This window comes from Heptranchias perlo, chromosome 35, assembly GCF_035084215.1.
Source record: "Heptranchias perlo isolate sHepPer1 chromosome 35, sHepPer1.hap1, whole genome shotgun sequence".
Classification (NCBI taxonomy): Eukaryota; Metazoa; Chordata; class Chondrichthyes; order Hexanchiformes; family Hexanchidae; genus Heptranchias; species Heptranchias perlo.
Genome location: NC_090359.1, coordinates 7,934,611 through 7,956,068, shown reverse-complemented (window position 1 = coordinate 7,956,068; position 21,458 = coordinate 7,934,611). Strand labels below are relative to the sequence as shown.

At 45.9% G+C, this 21,458-nt stretch overlaps 1 non-coding gene across 1 annotated transcript; it reads left to right on the top strand.

The window, feature by feature from the left end:
- Nucleotides 1-12,903: 12,903 nt before the first annotated feature.
- trnal-uag (transfer RNA leucine (anticodon UAG)) lies at nt 12,904-12,985 on the top strand. The gene has a single exon. It is a non-coding gene; the product is annotated as a tRNA-Leu (tRNA).
- The last annotated feature ends 8,473 nt before the right edge of the window (nt 12,986-21,458 follow it).

Below are 21,458 nucleotides of genomic sequence, written 5' to 3'. Positions count from 1 at the left end.
GTTTCGAGCAAGATATTATGCTGAGCTCTTCTTCGGTGGCCTTCACATCCGCGCCCATTTCTTTGGCCAGGAGTCTTCCCTCCGCACAGCGGACCCTTGCTCCCATCTCCACAATTCTCGGTGCACCTGGACCCCTCCCTCTATCCTCTTCCCCTCACTTGATCTTATCATTGGGAACTGCCGGCAATACATCGGCCGTGTCAATTTCTCTGCTCCCCTCATTTACTATGATCTACTTCCCTCTGAACTTGCAGCACTCCGTTCTCTCAGGTCCAACCCTGACATTGTCATTAAACCTGCTGACAAGGGTGTCGCTGTTATCGTTATGAGGCGAACAGACCTCTCCCTTGCGGAGGCTGAACGCCAACTCTCTGATACCTCCTCTTACCTTCCCCTGGACCGTGATCCCACCACCGAACACCAAGCCATAGTTTCCCAGACCTTCACTGTCCTCATCTCCTCTGGAGATCTTCCACCCACGGCCTCCAACCTCACAGTCCCAAAACCCGCGACTCTTCCGACACCCTCCACCACTTAAACAGTTTATTTTCCCGAGACCTAACTTTCTCCTTTTTACCATGGACGTCCAGTCCGTCTGCACATCCACTTCTCACCAGGACGGCTTGTGGGCCCCAGGCCTTTTCCTTAAACGAAGGCCCAGCCGATCCCCATCCACCACCACCTTCCGCCTGGCTGAACTTGTTCTTACGTTGAACAACGTCTCCTTTGACTCCACTCATTTCCTCCAAATAAAAGGTGTTGCTATGGGCTCCTCTATGGGTCCTCGCTGTGCCTTCCTGTTTTTGTTGGATATGAGGAACATCATTTGTTCCAGTCCGACTCAGGTCCCCTCCCTCACCTCTTTTTCTGGTGCATTGATGACTGTTTCAATGCCGTTTCCTGCTCTAACCCCGAACTGGGAAATGTCATGAAGATTGCTTCCAATTTCCACCCTTCCCTCGCCTTCACACGGTCCATCTCCGAATCGTCCCTTCCCTTCCTCGACTTCTCTATCTACATTTCCAGGGATAGGCTGTCAACCAATGTCAACTATAAGCCCACCGACCCTCACAGCTACCTTGATTACACATCCTCCAACCCCGCTTCCTGTAAGGACTCTTTTCCCTTCTCCCAGTTTCTCCGTCTCCTTCACATCTGTTCTCACGATGCCACCTTCCAAACCAGTGCTTCCGAAATATCTTCCTTTTTCCTCTACCGATAATTCCCCTCCACTCAAGTTAACAGGCCCTTCACCGTGTCCGTCTCAGTTCCTCCACTTCTGCCCTCACCCTCTCCCTCCCAGAACCATGATAAGGTTCCTCTTGTCCTTCCTTTCCACACCACCAGCCTCCACATTCAACATACCATCCTCCCCCATTTCAACCACCTGCAGCACAATCCCACCACCAAACACATCGTCCCCTCCACTCCCCTTTCAACATTCTCAAGTGACTGCTCTCTCCTCGACACGCTGGTCCACTCTTCCATCACCCCCAAAACCCGCCCTCCTCCCACAGCACCTTTCCATGCAAGTACAGGAGATGCAACAGGATGGGAGGAAGAAGAGTGGCAGGGCTATAGTGATTGGGGATTCAATTGTAAGGGGAACAGATAGGCTTTTCTGAGGCGGCAAACGTGACACAAGGATGGTATGTTGCCTCCCTGGTGCTAGGGTCAAGGATGTCACGGAGCGGCTGCAGGGCATTCTGGAGGGGGAGGGTGAACAGACAGTAGTCGTGGTCCATATTGGTACCAACGACATTTGTAAAAGAAGGGATGAGGTCTTGCAAGGTGAATTTAAGGAGTTAGGAGATAAATTAAAAAGCAGGACTTCAAAGGTTGTGATCTCAGGTTTATTGCCGGTGCCACGTGCCAGTGAGAAGAGAAACAGGAGAATCGACAGCATGAATGCGTGGCTGCAGGGATGGCGTAGGAGGGAGAGATTTAGATTCCTGGGACATTTGGACCGGTTCTGGGGAAGGTAGGACCTCTGCAAGCGTGACGGGTTACCCCCGAGCAGGACCGGGACCAATGTACTCGCGGGGCTGTTTGCTGGTGCTGTTGGGGAAGGTTTAAACTAGAGTGGCAGGGGCATGGGAACCTGAGCGGGGAGTCAGAAGAGAATAAATTTGAGAGCAGCAAGAGAGGGGAAGACCCAGGGGAAATCTACAATACAAATAGTACAAACAGTTGTTCAAGAACAAGTGAAAGGGAAAAGCGGAGAGCAGCGGAAAGAAAGTGTACTTTAGGCACGACAGATAAAATAAAAACTAGAAGGCGTAAGGCGATTAACCCAGCATCAAAGCTGTGGCAGGGGGTTGGAACCTGAGCAGGGAGACAGAGGAAAGGGACAGAAGGTATGGAGTAAAAGGTAAAGTGTTAAAAAAGGAACAAGCAGAAACAAAGTGTAACAAAACATATTTGAAAGTTCTTTATCTGAATACATGGAGCATTCGTGACAAAATGGATGAGTTAACGGCACAAATAACTACATTTGAGTATGATCTTGTGGCCATTACAGAAACATGGCTGGAGGGTGATAACAACTGGGAATTAAATATGCCAGGGTATTTGACTATCAGGAAAGACATGCAGGATGGAAGGGCAGGTGGGGTGGCTATGTTAATAAAGGAAGAAATCACTGTATTACAGAGAAATGATATTGGGACAAAGGATCAGGACAATGAAACAGTTTGGGGAGAGATAATGAATAATAAGGGGAAAAGAAAACTAGTGGGCGTAGTAAATAGGCCTCCGAATAGTTGCAACTCTGCTGGAAGAAGTATTAATCAGGAAATAGTCGGGGCAAGTAATAATGGAACAGCTATAATTATGGGGGATTTTAACCATCATATTAACTGGACAAGTCTAATTGGGCAGGGCAGGCTGGAGGAAGAGTTTATTGAGTGTATTAGGGATGGATTTCTTGAGCAGTATGTTACTGACCCTACAAGGGGGCAAGCAACCTTGGACCTGGTCCTGTGTAATGAGCTAGGATTAATTAATAATGTCCTAGTTAAGGATCCCCTTGGAATGAGTGACCATAACATGGTAACATTCCATTTCCAATTCGAGGGTGAGAAGGTTGGTTCTCAAACAAGCGTACTGAGCTTGAATAAAGGAGACTATGATGGTATGAGAGCGGAATTGATTAAAGTGGACTGGGAAAATAGATTAAAGGGTAAGACGGTACATGAGCAGTGGTGTTCATTTAAGGGGTTATTTTACAACTTTCAAAAAAATATATTCCACTGAGGAAAAAAGGGTGTAAAATAAATAACAGCCATCCGTGGCTGAGTAAAGAAATTAAGGATAGTATCCGACTAAAAACAAGGACATATAAGGTAGCCAAACTTAGTGGGAGGACAGAAGATTGGGAAGTCTTCAAAAGACAGCAAAAAGTAACTAAAGGATTGATTAAGAAAGGGACGATAGATTATGAAAATAAATCAGCAAAAAATATTAAAACAGATAGCAAGAGTTTCAATCGTTATATAAAAAGAAAAAGGATGGCTAATGCAAACGTAGAGGATGAGACCGGAAAATTAATGGTGGGATACATGGAGATGGCAAAAATGCTGAACAAATATTTTGTTTCAGTCTTTACGGTAGAGGACACCAAGAATATCCCAACACTGGATCAAAAGGGGGCTCTCGGCGGGGAGGAGCTGAATACGATTAAAATCACTAAGGAATTGGTACTAAGTAAATTAATGGGACTCAAGGCGGATAAATCCCCTGGACCTGATGGCTTACATCCTAGGGCCTTGAGGAAAGTGGCAGTGGGGATTGTGGATGCTTTGGTAATAATTTTCCAAAATTCTCTGGACTCGGCAAAGGTGCCGGCAGATTGGAAAACTGCTAAAGTAACACCATTACTTAAAAAGGGTAGTAGGCAGAAGGCTAGAAATTATAGACCTAAAATTTTGGAGTCTATTATTAAGGAGACAGTAGCGGAACATTTGGATAAACATAATTTAATAGGACAAAGTCAGCATTGCTTTATGAAGGGGAAGTCATGTCTGACAAATTTGCTTGAGTTCTTTGAGGACATAACCTACAGGGTGGATAATGGGGAACCAGTGGACGTAGTGTATTCAGACTTTCAGAAGGCATTCGACAAGGTGCCACATAAAATATTATTGCTCAAGATAAAGAATCACTGGATTGGGGGAAATATTCTGGCATGGGTGGAGGATTGGTTATCTAACAGGAAGCAGAGAGTTGGGATAAATGGTTCATTCTCGGACTGGTAACCAGTAGCCAGTGTTGTTCCGCAGGGGTCGGTGCTGGGTCCCCAACTCTATCCAATCTATATTAACGATTTGGAGGAGGGGACCGAGTGTAACATATCAAAGTTTGCAGATGATACAAAGATGGGAGGGAAAGTAGAGAGTGAGGAGGACAAAAAAACCTGCAAGGGAATGTGGACAGACTGGGTGAGTGGGTGGAGATTTGGCAGATTCAATACAATATTGGAAAATGTGAGGTTATGCACTTTAGCAGTAAATATCAGAAAGCCAGTTATTATCTTAATGGCAAGAAACTGGAAAGTACTGCAGTACAAAGGGATCTGGGGGTCCTATTGCAAGACAATCAAAAAGTTAGTATGCAGGTGCAGCAGGTGATCAAGAAGGCCAACGGAATGTTGGCTTTTATTGCGAGAGGGAAAGAATATAAAAACAGGGAGGCATTGCTGCAGCTGTATAAGGTATTAGTGAGACCGCACCTGGAATACTGCATACAGTTTTGGTGTCCATGCTTAAGAAAAGACATACTTGCTCTCGAGGCAGTACAAAGAAGGTTCACTCGGTTAATCCCGGGGATGAGGGGGCGAACATATGAGGAGAGGTTGAGTTGATTGGGACTCTACTCATTGGAGTTCAGAAGAATGAGAGGCGATCATATTGAAACATATAAGATTGTGAAGGGTCTTGATCGGGTGGATGCGGTAAGGATGTTCCCAAGGATGGGTGAAACTAGAACTAGTGGGCATAATCTTAGAATAAGGGGCTGCTCTTTTAAAACTGAGATGAGGAGAAACTTGTTCACTCAGAGGGTGGTAGGTCGGTGGAATTTTCTGCCCCAGGAAGCTGTGGAAGCTACTTCGTTAAATAAATTTAAAACAGAAACAGACAGTTTCCAAGAAGTAAAGGGAATTATGGTTTACGGGGAGCCGGCAGGAAATTGGACATGAATTTAAATTTGAGGTTAGGATCAGATCAGCCATGATCTTATTGAATGGCGGAACAGGCTCGAGGGGCCGATTGGCCTACTCCTGCTGCTTTTTCTTATGTTCTTATGTTCACCTCCTCCTTCCCCACCTATCACGGCCCCAAACATTGCTTCTCAGTGAAACAGTGATTTACTTTTACTTCTTTCAATTTACTATACTGTATTCGCTGCTCGCAATGCGGCCACCTCTACAGTTGGTCGACCAAACGCAGATTGGGTGACCGTTTTGCTGAACACTTCTGCTCGGTCCGCAAGCTTGACCCACACCTGCTGGTCGTTTGCCATTTTTATTCCCCGTCTCACTCCCACTCTGACATCTCTGTCCTCGGCCTCAGTCACTGCTCCAATGAAGCTCAACGGAAGATCGAGAAACAGCACCTAATCTTTCGATTAGTCTCTTTACAACCTTTTGAAGTCAACACTGATTTCAATAATTTGAGCTCATAACCATTGCTCCCATTTTTTTCGGAGAGCAAGTGTTGTTTCTCATGGTGCCATTTACAGCTCCAAGAGACCCATCATTTGTTTCTTTAATTTTCCCAATACTACCCTTCTTGCACCATGACCCCTTTTATTTTTGAATCACCCCTGCCCTCCAGCCTATCAGGGACCTTCCCTCATGTTCTTTCCTCCCCTCTCCCTCCACCCCCAGCCCTGTTCCTGGCTCTGTAGTTGCTTAAAAACTATGTAATCTTCAACTTTTTCCATTTCTGACGAAGGGTCATCGACCTTAACGTTAACTCTGTTTCTCTCTCGACAGACGCTGCCTGAATTGTGGAGTCTTTTCAGCATTTTCTATTTTTATTTCAGATTTCCAGCATGCGCAGTATTTTGCTTCTAATATCTCCTGATGTGACTCGGTGTCAAATGTTGTTCAATAAAGTTCCAGTGAAGCGCCTTGGGACGTTTTGCTACACTAAATGCGCGATATAAATGCGCGTTGTATTTGTAGTTGTTGAAACTGATTAAAATTTCACTGTCACCCAGTGTCCATGTCAGTGTTTCTGTCAGTCTGCAGCAGAAAGTTATCGGATGATCAATGGCGATTACAACAATTATTCATCATTCACAGAGTTTCATTGGTTTTCTTTAATTAATGTCATCAGGTTCTTGTCGCTGCAACCTCAAACTTTAACTCGGTGAATTAATGGTTTAGTTTGTAACCAGTCGTGTTACCTGCGCAAAGCAGCCGCACAGGAGTTCCAAATCCACCCTCCCATCACCATCCGAAGATAAGACCATACGAGATTGGAGCAGGATTTGGCCATTTGGCCCTGTGAGCCCCGCCATTTAATGAGATCATGGCGGATCTGATTTTTACCTCAACTCCACTGTTCCGCCTTTTCCCCATTTCCTTTGACTCCCTTGCCACTCGGCAATCACATTAACTGAACTTTACACTGGCCCAGTGTCTCCGTGTTGAAATCGCGGCTTCCTCTGGCAGATGATTTTAACATCAGGCTTGCTGGTTTTCGAGGGAAAAGTGATCCCGCTTCAATCTAGAGGCGTTGGACAACGTTGTAGATGCCGTGTAGTTGGTGCTGGTACCACTGCTTTTCTTGGTATATGCGTGAAGATTGGCGTAAAACAAAATGTAAACTTTGTGCGAGGGCACGATCCAAGCAATGCCTGCATTTCAAGAGACAGTGCTTTGGATTTCTGCAAGTTTGCCTGCTGAATGCAGATTGCAAAGAAATGTTCAGCAAACACCATTTTTTGGTGCAGTGAAGCGCAGCATTGCACACAAAGCAACTTTGTCTTCTGAAGATTTAGGAAAGCAAAAGACAGCCTGAGCTAATAGACTCATAGAAAGGTTACAGCACCGAAGTAGGCCGATCGGCCCTTCGAGTCCTGCCAGCTCTATGCAAAAGCAATCCAGCCAATCCCACTCCCTCGCCATATTCCCGTCGCCCTCGGCATGTTTTCCTTTAAATTATTTCTACAGTTTCCTCTTGAAAGCAACGATTGAATCTGCCTCCACCACGACCACTGGCAGTGCATTCCAGATCCTAAACACTCACTGTGTAAAAAAAAGTTTTTCCTCAAGTCACCTTTGATTCGTTTGCCAGTCACCTTAAATCTGTGTCCTCTGGTTCTTGACATTTCCGCCAATCGGAACAGTTTGTCTCCACCCATTCTGTCAATAGCCCTCATGATTTTAAATACCTCTATCAAATCTCCTCTCAATCTTCTCTGTTCCAAGAAAAATAACCCCAGCTTCTCCAGTCTATCCACGTAACTAAAGTCCCTCATCCCTGGAATCATTCTCGTTCATCTTTTCTGCACCCTCTCTTAGGCCTTCACATTTTTCCAAAAGTGCGGTGCCCAGCTCTGGACACAATATTCCAGTTGTGGTCGAACTGATGTTTTATAAAGGTTCATCATGAATTCCGTGCTTTCGTACACTTTGTCTCTATTTATAAAGCCCAGGATTCCGTATGCTTTTTTGAACCGCTTTTTCAGCATGCCTCGCTTACATTCAACGATTTGTGCACAAAGACCCCCAAACCGCTCTGTTCCTGCACCCATTATCGAATTGAGCCCTCTAATTTATATTGCTTCTCCTCGTTCTTCCTACCGAGATGTATCAGCTTGCATTTTTCTGCGTTAAATTTCTATGTCCTCTTGAAGTCTATCACTATCCACCTCAATGTTGACTTTCCTTCCAAGGTTTGTGTCATCTGCAAATTTGGAAATTGTTCCCTGTACACCCAAGTCCAAGTCATCAATAATTATCAAAAAGGGCAGTGGTGCGAGCACCGACCTGTGGGGAACATTACTGTACACCTCCCTCCGATCCGAAAAAAACAACCGTTCATCACTCCTCTCTGGTTCCTGTTCCGGAGGCAATTTTGTATTCATGTTGCTACTGCTCCTTTTATTCTATGGGTATCAATCTTGATGACAAGGCGATGAAAAGTCACTTTATCAAACGCCTTTTCAAAGTTCATATACACCACATCAATCGCATTGCCCTCATCAATCCTCTCCGTCAACTCATCAAACACTCTATCAAGTAAATTCAATAAGATTTGCCTTCAACAAAAGGCCAAATTTATACAAGGAGCTCGAGCCTCATTGATTGAGGCTGCGAACTGCCCACAAAAAGGGATGGGATTCCAGGTGTCTGAAATTTGTTTCCGCAAAAGTGACAAACAAATGGGACAAAAGTTGAGGCTCCACCGAGATTTGAACTCGGATCGCTGGATTCAACGTCCGAAGTGCTCACCATTACAACATGGAACCCATTGATTAAAATAGGCGGCCCCCTCCCTTCAAAGATACTGGCTCCTTTAGCAGCATCGCCATGGCGCTGCATCATTGACTGCACGAGGCAACAGGCAAACCTCTGCCATCAGCAAAACTGCAAGCACTGGTCAATCGCAACCTGCCATTTTGGCTCCGCCCTTTCTCATCCATACTTTCAGGTTCCCCACTTTCCCCTCTGATAAGTATAGATGATTAGCCAATCACACAGCTACTGTCAAATGCATCGGTTCCCTCGTTGCTGCTTCTGTTTCACACTGCTCAACGCAGCTCGTCTTGTTGGATAATCAGTGCATAAACAATGCAAGGCACTGATGCATGAAGTTCGGGGTGAAAAGAAAATAGCTAGATCCTCACTGATTGATGTGGAGATGCCGGTGATGGACTGGGGTGGACAAATGTGAGGAGTCTGACAACACCAATCTTGTTCATCCAATAAAGCTGTTCGACTGGAATCTGGTTTTGTAAGACTCCTCACTGATTGAAGCTGTGAACTCCCCTCCAACATTGTGGGATTGGCTGGATTGCTTTTGCATAGAGCTGGCAGGACTCGATAGGCCGAACGGCCGACTTCCGTGCTGTCACCTTTCTATGAGTCTGTAAGCTCAGCCTGTCTTTTGCTTTCCTAAATCTTCAGAAGACAAAGTTGCATGATGTGCAACGCTGCGCTTCACTGCACCAAAAAACGGAGTTTGCTGAATTTTTCTTTGCAATCTGCATTCAGCAGGCAAAATGTGGAAATTCAAAGCACTGTCTCTTGAAATGCAGGCATTGCTTGGATCGTGTCCTCGCCCAAAGGTTACATTTTGTTTTACGCCAATCTTCATGCATCAGTGCCATGCAATATTTATTCACAGATTATCCGGCAAGACTGGAATCGGAGCTGCGCTGAGCAGATTGAAAGAGAAGCAGTGACGAGGGAAGCGACAGGTTTGACTAATAGCTGTGTGATTGGCTGAGCATCGATACGAAGCAGACGGAAAAGGGTCGAAACTGATGGAAGAGATGAGAAAGGGCCGAGTCAAAGTGGCAGTTTGGAATTGTCAATGTCTTGCAGTTTTACTGATGGGAGATGGTTGGCAACAATCTCGAGAAGTCAGTGATGCAGCGACATGGCAGTGCTCAGAAAAGAGCCAAATGTCTTTGGATGGAGGGTGCGGCTTTCATTAACAAATGGGTTCCATGGTGCAATGGTGAGCACTCTCGACACTGAATCTCGTGATCAGAGTTCGAATCTCGGTAGAATCTGATTTATTTATGTCCCATTCGTTTGCAACTGCAGGGCGAAAAAATAAAATGCAGTTGGAATCCACTCCCTGCTGGTGGGAAGTTGCTGCCTCAATCAATGAGGTTCCAGTTGCTTCAATCGGTTTCTGTTCAAAAGCTCAACCGGACTTTTGCTTTCGCAAATCAGCAGAAGAGAAAGTTGTATTTTGTTTAATGCTGAGTTTTACTGCACCAAAGAATGGTGTTTGCTGAACTTTTCTTTGTGATCTGAATTCAGCAGTCAAGCATGTCGAAATTTAAAGCATTGTTTCTTGAAAGGCAGGCATTGCTTGGATCATGTCCTCGAGCAATGTTTACATTTTCTTTGCAAGAAGTTGCAGTTTTCATGATGGGAGAGGTTTGTTGGTAGCCTCGAGGTGTCAGTGATGTGGCATGATGGCAGTGCGAAGAAAAGAGCTAAGTGTCTTTGACTGGTGGGTCCCAATTAAAGATGTGAGTTAATTTCCATCGTGCAATGGTAAACATTCAGGACTTGGATTCCAGCGATCCAAATTCAACTATCTATTAAACCTCGAAGTTTGTCCAATTCATTTACAAATTGAGGGCAAACAAGGAAAAAGCACTTGGAATCCAATCGCTGTTGGTGGGGAGTTCGCAGCTTCAATCAGTGAGGATCGAGCTCTTTTCATTTCACCCCGAACTTCATGCATCAGTGCCTTGCAATGTTTATGCACTGATTAACCAACAAGTCGAGCTGCGCTGAGCAGTGTGAAACAGAAGCAGCAACGAGGGAACCGGTGGATTTGACATTAGCTGTGTGATTGGAGAATCATCTATTCTTATCAGAGGGGAACGTGGGGAAGCTGAAAGTGTGGATGAGAAAGAGCGGAGCCAAAATGGCAGGTTGGGTTTGACCAGTGCTTGCAGTTTTGCTGATGGCAGAGATTTGCCATGAGCCTCGTGAAGTCAATGATGCAGCGCCATGGCGATGCTGATAAAGGAGCCCAGTATCTTTGAAGGGAGGGGGCCACTTGTTTTAATCAATGGGCTCCATGGTGTAATGTTGAGCACTCTGAACTTTAAATGTAGCGATTCGAATTCAAATCTTGGAGGAATTCGAACTTTTGTCCCTTTCGTTTGTAACTGTTGGGGAAACGAATAAAAGGCACCTGGAATCCCATCCCTGTTCGTGGGCAGTTCCCAGCCTCAATCAATGAGGCTCGAACTCCTTGTATAAATTTGTCCTTTTGTTAAAGGCAAACCGTTTTGAAATAACTTGATAGAATTTTTGATGAGATAACGGAGAAGGATGCTGAGGGCAATGCGATTGATGTGGTGCATATAAACTTTCAAAAGGCGTTTGATAAAGTGCCTTATGATAGCCTTGTCATCAATGTTGATACCCATAGAATAAAAGGAGCAGTAGCAACATGAATACAAAATTGCCTCAGTAACAGGTACCAGAGACGAGTGATGAACGGTTGTTTTTCGGATTGGAGGGAGGTGTGCAGTAATGTTCCCCACAGGTCGGTGCTCCCACCGCTGCCAGCAATTAAAGTTCTTGCTATTTTTTCCTCAGCACCAAACATCCTTCTTTTCAAAGCAGTCCCGTACGCGACATTGCTGTTGTTGGGGCATGACTGCCCCACCTGTTGCGCGTCGCCTTGATCGTATCCTGGTCCATACTCTGCGTTGTGGTCGCAGCAAGTTTGGTTTCAATACGTGCTAGAGTAGAGTTTCGTTTACCTCTTTTGTTCTCTGCCACATACACTAATAGAATGCAGCAAGAAATCAATCTTTTGCACAAGAAATAAATATTTTTTGTTGCTGGCAAAAACCTATCCATTCCTTCAAATCCAGCACTCTCACATGCCTGTACTTGATGCTCCTCAGTTCAAACTCGCCTGTTTTCACCACTTTTGTTTCCTTCCACAGTCAATCGGCCGCCTTTCCTTTCTTCCTTACATTTCATGGAAACTTTCCTGCGGCATTGCCGACTCTAACATTCACTTTCATGATCTCACGCCTTCAAGTTTGCTCTGCGACGACCGCTGTTTCTATTGGGCAGATGTCCGATTCGCACCAATGTTCATTTGCGCCTTGAAACCAGTCGATACATTTCGATCTGCGTGACCGCTCGACAGACAAACACAACGAAAGCAGGGCTGGTCTCGGGAAACACAGCCGCCCGATTGTTCACGAATTTTACTTGTCGAATCTTGAGATCCAAGTGATGGTCACTGAAGAACTGGTTTTTGTTTTGATGCTTTTTGGCTTGTTTCTTTCAGCAGTTGAGTTGCGTGACCGACCGGAAGCGCTGCAGAGCTGCGAATGGCGGTTGAGAAGTGCACATTTGGCAAGTTGGGGCGGCGCAGTAAGATCGGAAGTGTTCCGCCTTGATCTTAATAATTCTGTTGAAACATGCGATTGAATCGAGTAGAGGATAAATGTAAAGAGCGCCTGTGGCGAACAAGTCGCGATTACAGGCCAAGAGCAAAAGGTCTTTCAAATTTTCGTGGCGCAGGAAACTGTGTGCGGATAAGCCAGATTTTAAAGCGCGTGTGTCGGAAATTAAAGAGCGATGTTGTGTGTGAGAAGAGCACAAGAAAGTTGTGCTTGAAGCAGCGCCCTTGAGGAAAGTTTCAGGTTGTCAGGAAAACGGCTGCAGTGATAGCTCAAAAGTAAATCCACAAACTGTTGGCAACACTCATCAGGTCAGGTCGTATCTGTGGACAGATACTCGCTTCACCGGGGCGTCGTTGTGCACTTTATTGAGACTTCACGTTCTTCACATCTGACACTCGCAACAGCTCCGTGTGCCAATCAGGACCTTGCTGATTTGAGCAGAGTTCAGCGAGCAACGCAAAATTCATCCACCGTAGCTTCGGATTGGAGCGAGTCCCAAGACTTCTGGTTGAATATGAGGAAGGAACCAACACATCAAACGGTAAATGCAATAATGGCGCGGATGAGATACAAAACCATGCGTGCAGAGTACAATGGATTAGGAATCCATCACCTCAAACACTCGGCCATCTCGTCGCATGAATATTGCTCAGAAAGCCCATTTATTTGATTTTTTCAGTGGAAAATCCTCGACTCAAAGGTCAAAATGCAAGAAAACCACATTCCACTCACCAGATATCAGATTCTGAACGCAAACTTCTGGCAGGTGGTAGCGTGGCCGAGCGGTCTAAGGCGCTGGATTTAGGCTCCAGTCTCTGCGGGTGCGTGGGTTCGAATCCCACCGCTGCCAGCATTTAAAATGTTTGCGATTTTGTCCTCATCACCAAACATTCTTCTTTTCCAAGCAGCACCGGGCGCGACATTGCTGTTGTTCGGGCATGACTGCCTCACCTGATGCGCGTCGCCTTGATCGGACACTGTTTGATACTCTGCGTTGCGGTCGCAGCAAGTTTGGTTTGAATACGAGCTGCAGTATAGTTTCGTTAACCTCTTTTGTTCTCTGCCACATACACTAATAGAATGCAGCAAGAAATCAATCTTTTGCACAAGAAAGAAATATTTTTTGTTGCTGGCAAAAACCTATCCATTCCTTCAAATCCAGCACTTGATGTTGGACAGTTCAAACCAGCCTGTTTTCCCCACTTTTGCTTCCTTCCACAGTCAATCGGCCGCCTTTCCTTTCTTCTTTCAATTTCATGGAAACTTTCCTGCGGCATTGCCGACTCTAACATTCACTTTCATGATCTCACGCCTTCAAGTTTGCTCTGCGACGACCGCTGTTTCGATTGGGCAGATGTCCGATTCGCACCAATGTTCATTTGCGCCTTGAAACCAGTCGATACATTTCGATCTGCGTGACCGCTCGACAGGCAAACACGACGAAAGCAGGGCTGGCCTCGGGAAAGACAGCCTCCCGATTGTTCACGAATTTTACTTGTCGAATCTTGTGATCCAAGTGACGGTCACTGAAGAACTGGTTTTTGTTTTGATGCTTTTTCGCTTGTTTCTTTCAGCAGTTGAGTTGCGTGACCGACGGGCAGCGCTGCAGAGCTGCGAATGGCGGTTGAGAGGTGCACATTTGGCAAGTTGGGGCGGCGCAGTAGGATCGGAAGTATTCCGCCTTGATCTTAATAATTCTGTTGAAACATGCGATTGAATCGAGTAGAGGATAAATGTAAAGAGCGCCTGTGGCGAAAAAGTCGCGATGACAGGCCAAGAGCAAAAGGTCTTTCAAATTTTCGTGGCGCAGGAAGCTGTGTGCGGATAAGCCAGATTTTAAAGCACGTGTGTTGGAAATTAAAGAGCGATGTTGTGTGTGAGAAGAGCATAAGAAAGTTGTGCTTGAAGCAGCGCCCTTGAGGAAAGTTTCAGGTTGTCAGGAAAACGGCTGTACTGATAGCTCAAAAATAAATCCAGAAACTGTTGGCAACACTCAGCAGGTCAGGTAGTATCTGTGGACAGATATTCGCTTTCTCGGGGCGTCGTTGCGCACTTTCTTGAGATTTCACGTTCTTCACATCTGACACTCGCAACAGCTCCTTGCGCCAATCATGACCTTGCTGATTTGAGCAGAGTTCAGCGAGCAACGCAAAATTCATCCACCGTAGGTTCGGCTTGGAGCGAGGCCCAAGACTTCTGGTTGAATATGAGGAAGGAGCAAACACATCAAACGGTAAATGCAATAATTGCGCGGATGAGATACAAAACCATGCGTGCAGAGCACAATGGATTTTGAATCCATCACCTCAAACACTCGGCCATCTCGTCGCATGAATATTGCTCAGAAAGCCCATTTATTTGATTTTTTCAATGGAAAATCCTCGACTCAAAGTTCAAAATGCAAGAAAACCACATTCCAATCACCAGATATCAGATTCTGAAGGCAGAGCTTTCATAGGTGGTAGCGTGGTCGAGCGGTCTAAGGAGCTGGATTTTGGCTCCAGTCGCTGCGGGGGCGTGGGTTCGAATCTCACCACTGCCAGTATTGAAAGTGGCTGCTATTTTCTCCTCATCACCAAACATCCTTCTTTTCCAAGCAGCACCGGGCGCGACATTGCTGTTGTTCGGGCATGACTGCCCCACCTGATGCGCGTCGCCTTGATCGGATCCTGGTCCATACTCTGCGTTGCGGTCGCAGCAAGTTCGGTTTGAATACGAGCTACAGTTTCGTTTCGTTTACCTCTTTTGTTCTCTGCCACATACACTAATAGAATGCAGCAAGAAATCAATCTTTTGCACAAGAAAGCAATATTTTTTGTTGCTGGCAAAAACCTATCCATTCCTTCAAATCCAGCACTCTCACACGCCTATACTTGATGCTGCGCAGTTCAAACCAACCTGTTTTCCCGACTTTTTCTTCCTTCCACAGTCAATCGGCCGCCTTTCCTTTCTTCCTTCCACTTCATGGAAACTTTCCTGCGGCATTGCCGACTCCAGCATTCACTTTCATGATCTCACGCCTTGAAGTTTGCTCTGCGACGACCGCTGTTTCTATTGGGCAGATGTCCGATTCGCATCAATGTTCATTTGCGCTTTGAAACCAGTGGATACATTTCGATCTGCGTGACCGCTCGACAGACAAACACGACGAATGCAGGGCTGGCCTCTGGAAAGACAGCCGCCCGATTGTTCACGAATTTTAATTGTCGAAACTTGTGATCCAGGTGATGGGAACTGAAGAACTGGTTTTTTTTTTGGTTCTTTTTGGCTTTTTTTCGTTCAGCAGTTGAGTTGCGTGACCGACGGGCAGCGCTGCAGAGCTGCGAATGGCGGTTGAGAGGTGCACATTTGGCAAGTTGGGGCGGCCCATGAAGATCGGAAGTGTTCCGCCTTGATCTTAATAGTTCTGTTGAAACATGCGATTGAATCGAGTAGAGGATAAATGTAAAGAGCGCCTGTGGCGAAAAAGTCGCGATAAAAGGCCAAGAGCGAAAGGTCAAAATGCAAGAAAACCACATTTCAATCACCAGATATCAGATACTGAACACAACCGTTTGGCAAGTGGTTGCGTGGCCGAGCGGTGTCATAGCGCTGGATTTGGTTTCCAGGTTCTGTTGGAGCGGAGGTTCGAATCTCACCCCTGCTAGTATTTCAAGAGCTTGCTATTTTTTCCTCATGACCAAACATCCTTCTTTTCCAAGCAGCACCGTGCGCGACATTGCTGTTGTTCGGGCATGACTGCCCCACCTGATGCGCGTCGCCTTGATCGTATTCTCGTCCACACTCTGCGTTGAGGTCGCAGTCAGTTCGGTTTGAATACGAGCTCGAGTATAGTTTCGTTTCCCTCTTATGTTCTCTGCCACATACACTGATAGAATTCAGCAAGAAATCAATATTTTTCACAAGAAAAAATATTATTTGTTGCTGGCGAAAACCTATCCATTGCTTCAACTCCAGCACTCTCACATGCCTGTACTTGATGCTCCACAGTTCAAACTCTCCTGTTGTCCCCACTTTTTCTTCCTTCCACAGTCAATCGGCCTTCTTTTCTATCTTCCTTCCATTTCATGGAAACTTTCCGACACATTGCCGACTCTAACATTCACTTTCATGATCTCACCTTTTTAATTTTGCTCTGCGACGACCGCTGTTTCTTTTGGGCAGATGTCCGATTCGCACCAATGTTCATTTGCGCCATGAAACCGGTCGATACATTTCGATCTGCGTGACCGCTCGACAGACAAACACGACGAAAGCAGGGCTGGCCTCGGGAAAGACAGCCGCCCGATTCTTTACGAATTTTACGTGTAGAATCTTGTGATCCAGGTGATGGTAACTGAAGAACTGGTTTTTGTTTTGATGCTTTTTCGCTTTTTTCTTTCAGCAGTTGAGTTGCGTGAGCGACGGGCAGCGCGACAGAGCTGTGAATTGCGGTTGAGAGGTGCACATTTGGCAAGTTGTGGCGGCGCAGTCAGATCGGAAGTGTTCCGCCTTGATCTTAATACTTCTGTTGAAACATGCGATTCACATCCCTCCTGATTCTTCTTCCCCTTCCATTTCCTCTGACCCCATCCCTCCCTCCAATCTCTTTGTCGTATTTTCATTCTTCCCTCTGATCTTCCCCTCTCTGAAACCGAACGTCAGTCCTCAGTAAAAGCCTCTGCGTCATCCTCATACGCCCCCACCTCAATGAGTTTCGAGCAAGATATTATGCTGAGCTCTTCTTCGGTGGCCTTCACATCCGCGCCCATTTCTTTGGCCAGGAGTCTTCCCTCCGCACAGCGGACCCTTGCTCCCATCTCCAGAATTCTCGATACACCTGGACCCCTCCCTCTATCCTCTTACCCTCACTTGATCTTATCATTGGGAACTGCTGGTAATAAATCGGCAGTCTCAATTTCTCTGGTTCCCTCACTCAATCTGATCGACTTCCCTCTGAACTTGCCGCACTCCGTTCTCTCAGTTCCAACCCTGACATTGGCATTCAACCTGCTGACAAGGGTGGCGCTATTTTCGATATGAGGCGAACAGACCTCGACCTTGCGGAGGCTGAACGCCAACTCTCTCATACCTCCTCGGACCTTCCCCTGGACCGTGACCCCACCACCGAACATCAAGCCATAGTTTCCCACACCGTCACTGTCCTCATCTCCTCTGGAGATCTTCCCCCCACGGCCTCCAACCTCACAGCCCCCCAACCCCGCAAAGCCCACTTCTTCCTCCTTCCGAAGATATTCAAACAGGACTGACCTGGTAGATCCATTGTGCTTTGACTCCACTCATTTCCTCCAAATAAAAGATGTTACTATGGGCTCCCCTTTGGGTCCTAGCTATGCCTTCCTTTTTTGATGGATATGAGGAACATCCTTTGTTCCAGTCCTACTCAGGTCCCCTCCCTCACCTCTTTTTCTGGTACATTGATGACTGTTTCGATGCCGGTTCCTGCTCTCACCCCGAACTGGGAAATGTCATGTAGATTGCATCCAATTTCCACCCTTCACTCGCCTTCTCACGATCCATCTCCGAATCGTCCCTTCCCTTCCTCGACTTCTCTGTCTACATTTCCGGGGATAGGGTGTCAACCACTGTCAACTAAAAGCCAACCGACCCTCACAGCTACCTTGATTACACATCCACCCACCCCGCTTCCTCTAAGGACTCTTTTCCCTTCTCCCAGTTTCTCCGTCTCCTTCACATCTGTTCTCACGATGCCACCTTCCATAGTAGTGCTTCCGAAATACCTTCCTTTTTCCTCAACCGATAATTCCCCTCCACTCAAGTTAACAGGACCTTGACCATGTCCGTCCCAGTTCCTCCACTTCTGCCCTCACCCTCTCCCTCCCAGAACCATGATAGGGTTCATCTTGTCCTTCCTTTCCACACCACCAGCCTCCACATTCAACGTACCATCCTCCCCCATTTCAACCACCTGCAGCACAATGCCACCAGCAACCACATCGTCTCCTCCACTCTCCTTTCAACAATCTCAAGCGACTGCTCTCTCCTCGACACACTGGTCCACTCTTCCATCACCCCCAAAACCCGCTCTCCTCCCACAGCACCTTTCCATGCAAGTGCAGGAGATGCAACAGGAAGGGAGGAAGAAGAGTGGCAGGGCTATAGTGATTGGGGATTCAATTGTAAGGGGAACAGATGGGCGTTTCTGAGGCCGGAAACGTGACTGAAGGATGGTATGTTGCCTCTCTGGTGCTAGGGTCAAGGATGTCACGGAGCGGCTGCAGGGCATTCTGGAGGGGGAGGGTGAACAGACAGTAGTCGTGGTCCATATTGGTACCAACGACATTTGTAAAAAAAGGGATGAGGTCCTGCAAGGTGAATTTAAGGAGTTAGGAGATAAATTAAAAAGCAGGACTTCAAAGGTCGTGATCACAGCATTATTACCGGTGCCACGTGCAAGTGAGAAGAGAAACAGGAGAATAGACAGGATGAATGCGTTGCTGCAGGGATGGAGTACGAGGGAGGGATTTGGTTTCCTGGGACATTGGGACCGGTTCTGGGGAAGGTGGGACCTGTACAAGCGTGACGGGTTACACCCGAGCAGGACCGGGACCAATGTGCTCGCGGGGTTGTTTGCTCGTGCTGTTGGGGAAGGTTTAAACTCGAGTGGCAGGGGGATTGGAACCTGAGCGGGGAGTAAGAAGAGAATAAATTTGAGAGCAGCAAGAGAGGGGAAGACCCAGGGGAAATCTACAATACAAATAGTACAAACAGTTGTTCAAGAACAAGAGAAAGGGAAAAGCGTGGAGCAGCGGAAAGCAAGGGTACTTGAGGCACAACAGATAAAGTAAAAACTAGAAGGCGTAAGGCGATTAACACAGCATCAAAGCTGTGGCAGCGGGTTGGAACCGAAGCAGGGAGACAGAGGAAAGCGTGTCAGGAAGGGACAGAAGGTATGGAGTAAAAGGTAAAGTGTTAAAAAAGGAAAAAGCAGGAACTATGTGTACAAAACATATTTGAAAGTTCTTTATCTGAATGCACGCAGCATTCGTAACAAAATGGACGAGTTAAAGGCACAAATAACTACATTTGGGTATGATCTTGTGGCCATTACAGAAACATTGCTGCAGGGTGACAACGACTGGGAATTAAATATGCCAGGGGATTTAACTATCAGGAAAGACAGGCAGGATGGAAGGGCAGGTGGGGTGGCTATGTTAATAAGGGAAGAAATCACTGTAATACTGTAATACAGAGAAATGATATTGGGACAAAGGATCCGGACAAAGAAACTGTTTGGGTAGAGATAAGGAATAATAAGGGGAAAAGAACATTCGTGTGCGTCGTATATAGGCCTCCTAATAGTTGCACCTCTGCTGGAAGAAGTATTAATCAGGAAATAGTCGGGGCATGTAATAAGGGAACAGCGATAATTATGGGCGATTTTAAGTATCATATTAACTGTACAAATCTAATTGGGCAGGGCAGCCTTGAGGAAGAGTTTATTGGGTGTATTAGGGATGGATTTCTTGAGCAGTATGTTACTGATCCTACAAGGGGGCAAGCAACCTTGGAACTGGTCCTGTGTAATGAGCTTGGATTAATTAATAATGTCCTAGTTAAGGATCCCCTTGGAATGAGTGACCATAACATGGTAACATTCCATATCCAATTAGAGGGTGAGAAGGTTGGTTCTCAAACAAGCGTACTGATCTTGAATAAAGGAGACTATGATGGTATGAGAGCGGAATTGATTAAAGTGGACTGGGAAAATAGATTAAAGGGTAAGACGGCACATGAGCAGTGGTGTGCATTTAAGGGGTTATTTTACAACTTTCAAAACAAATATATTCCACTGAGGAAAAAAGGGTGTAAAAGAAATAATCAGCCATCCGTGGCTAAGTGAAGAAATTAAGGATAGTATCCGACTAAAAACAAGGACATATAAGGTAGCCAAACTTAACGGGAGGACAGAAGATTGGGACGTCTTCAAAAGACAGCAAAAAATAATTGAAGGATTGATTAAGAAAGGGAAGATAGATTAAGAAAATAAATTAGCAAACAATATAAAAACAGATGGCAAGAGTTTCTATCGTTATGTAAAAAGAAAAAGGGTAGCTAAGGCAAACGTAGAGGATGTGACCGGGAAATTAATGGTGGGAAACATGGAGATGGCAAAAATGCTGAACAAATATTTTGTTTCAGTCTTTACGGTGGAGGACACAAAGAATATCCTAACACTGGACAAATAGGGGGCTCTCGGGGGGAGGAGCTAACTACGATTAAAATCACTAAGGAATTGGTACTAAGTAAATTAATGGGACTCAAGGCGGATAAATCCCCTGGACCTGATAGCTTACATCCTAGGGTCTTGAGGGAAGTGGCAGTGGGGATTGTGGATGCTTTGGTAATAATTTTCCAAAATTCTCTGCACTCGGCAAAGGTCGCGGCAGATTGGAAAACTGCTAATGTAACACCCTTATTTAAAAAGGGTAGCAGGCAGAAGGCTGCAAATTATAGACCATTTCGCCTCACATCTGTGGTGGGTAAAATTTTGGAGTCTATTATTAAGGAGACAGTTGCGGAACATTTGGATAAACATAATTTAATAGGACAAAGTCAGCATGGCTTTATGAAGGGGAAGTCATGTCTGACAAATTTGCTTGAGTTCTTTGAGGACATAACGTACAGGGTGGATAAAGGGGAACCAGTGGACGTCGTGTATTTCGACTTCCAGAAGGCATTCGACAAGGTGCCACATGAAAGATTATTGCTCAAGATAAAGAATCACTGGATTGGGGGTAATATTCTGGCATGGGTGGAGGATTGGTTACCTAACAGGCAGCAGAGAGTTGGGATAAATGGTCCATTCTCGGACTGGTAACCAGTAGCCAGTGTTGTTCCGCAGGGGTCGGTGCTGGGTCCCCAACTCTTTACAATCTATATTAACGATTTAGAGGAGGGGGCCGAGTGTAACATATCAAAGTTTGCAGATGATACAAAGATGGGAGGGAAAGTAGAGAGTGAGGAGGACATAAAAAACCTACAAGGGGTTGTAGACAGGCTGGGTGAGTGGGTGGAGATTTGGCAGATGCAAAACAATATTGGAAAATGTGAGGTTATGCACTTTGGCAGTAAAAATCAGAAAGCAAGTTGTTATCTTAATGGCAAGAACCTGGAAAGTACTGCAGTGCAAATGGATCTGGGGGTCCTAGTGCAAAAAAAATCGAAAAGTAAGTATGCAGGTGCAGCAGGTGATCAAGAAGGCCAACGGAATGTTGGCTTTTATTGGTAGGGGGATAGAATATAAAAACAGTGAGGTATTGCTGCAGTTATATAAGGTATTGGTGAGTCCGCACCTGGAA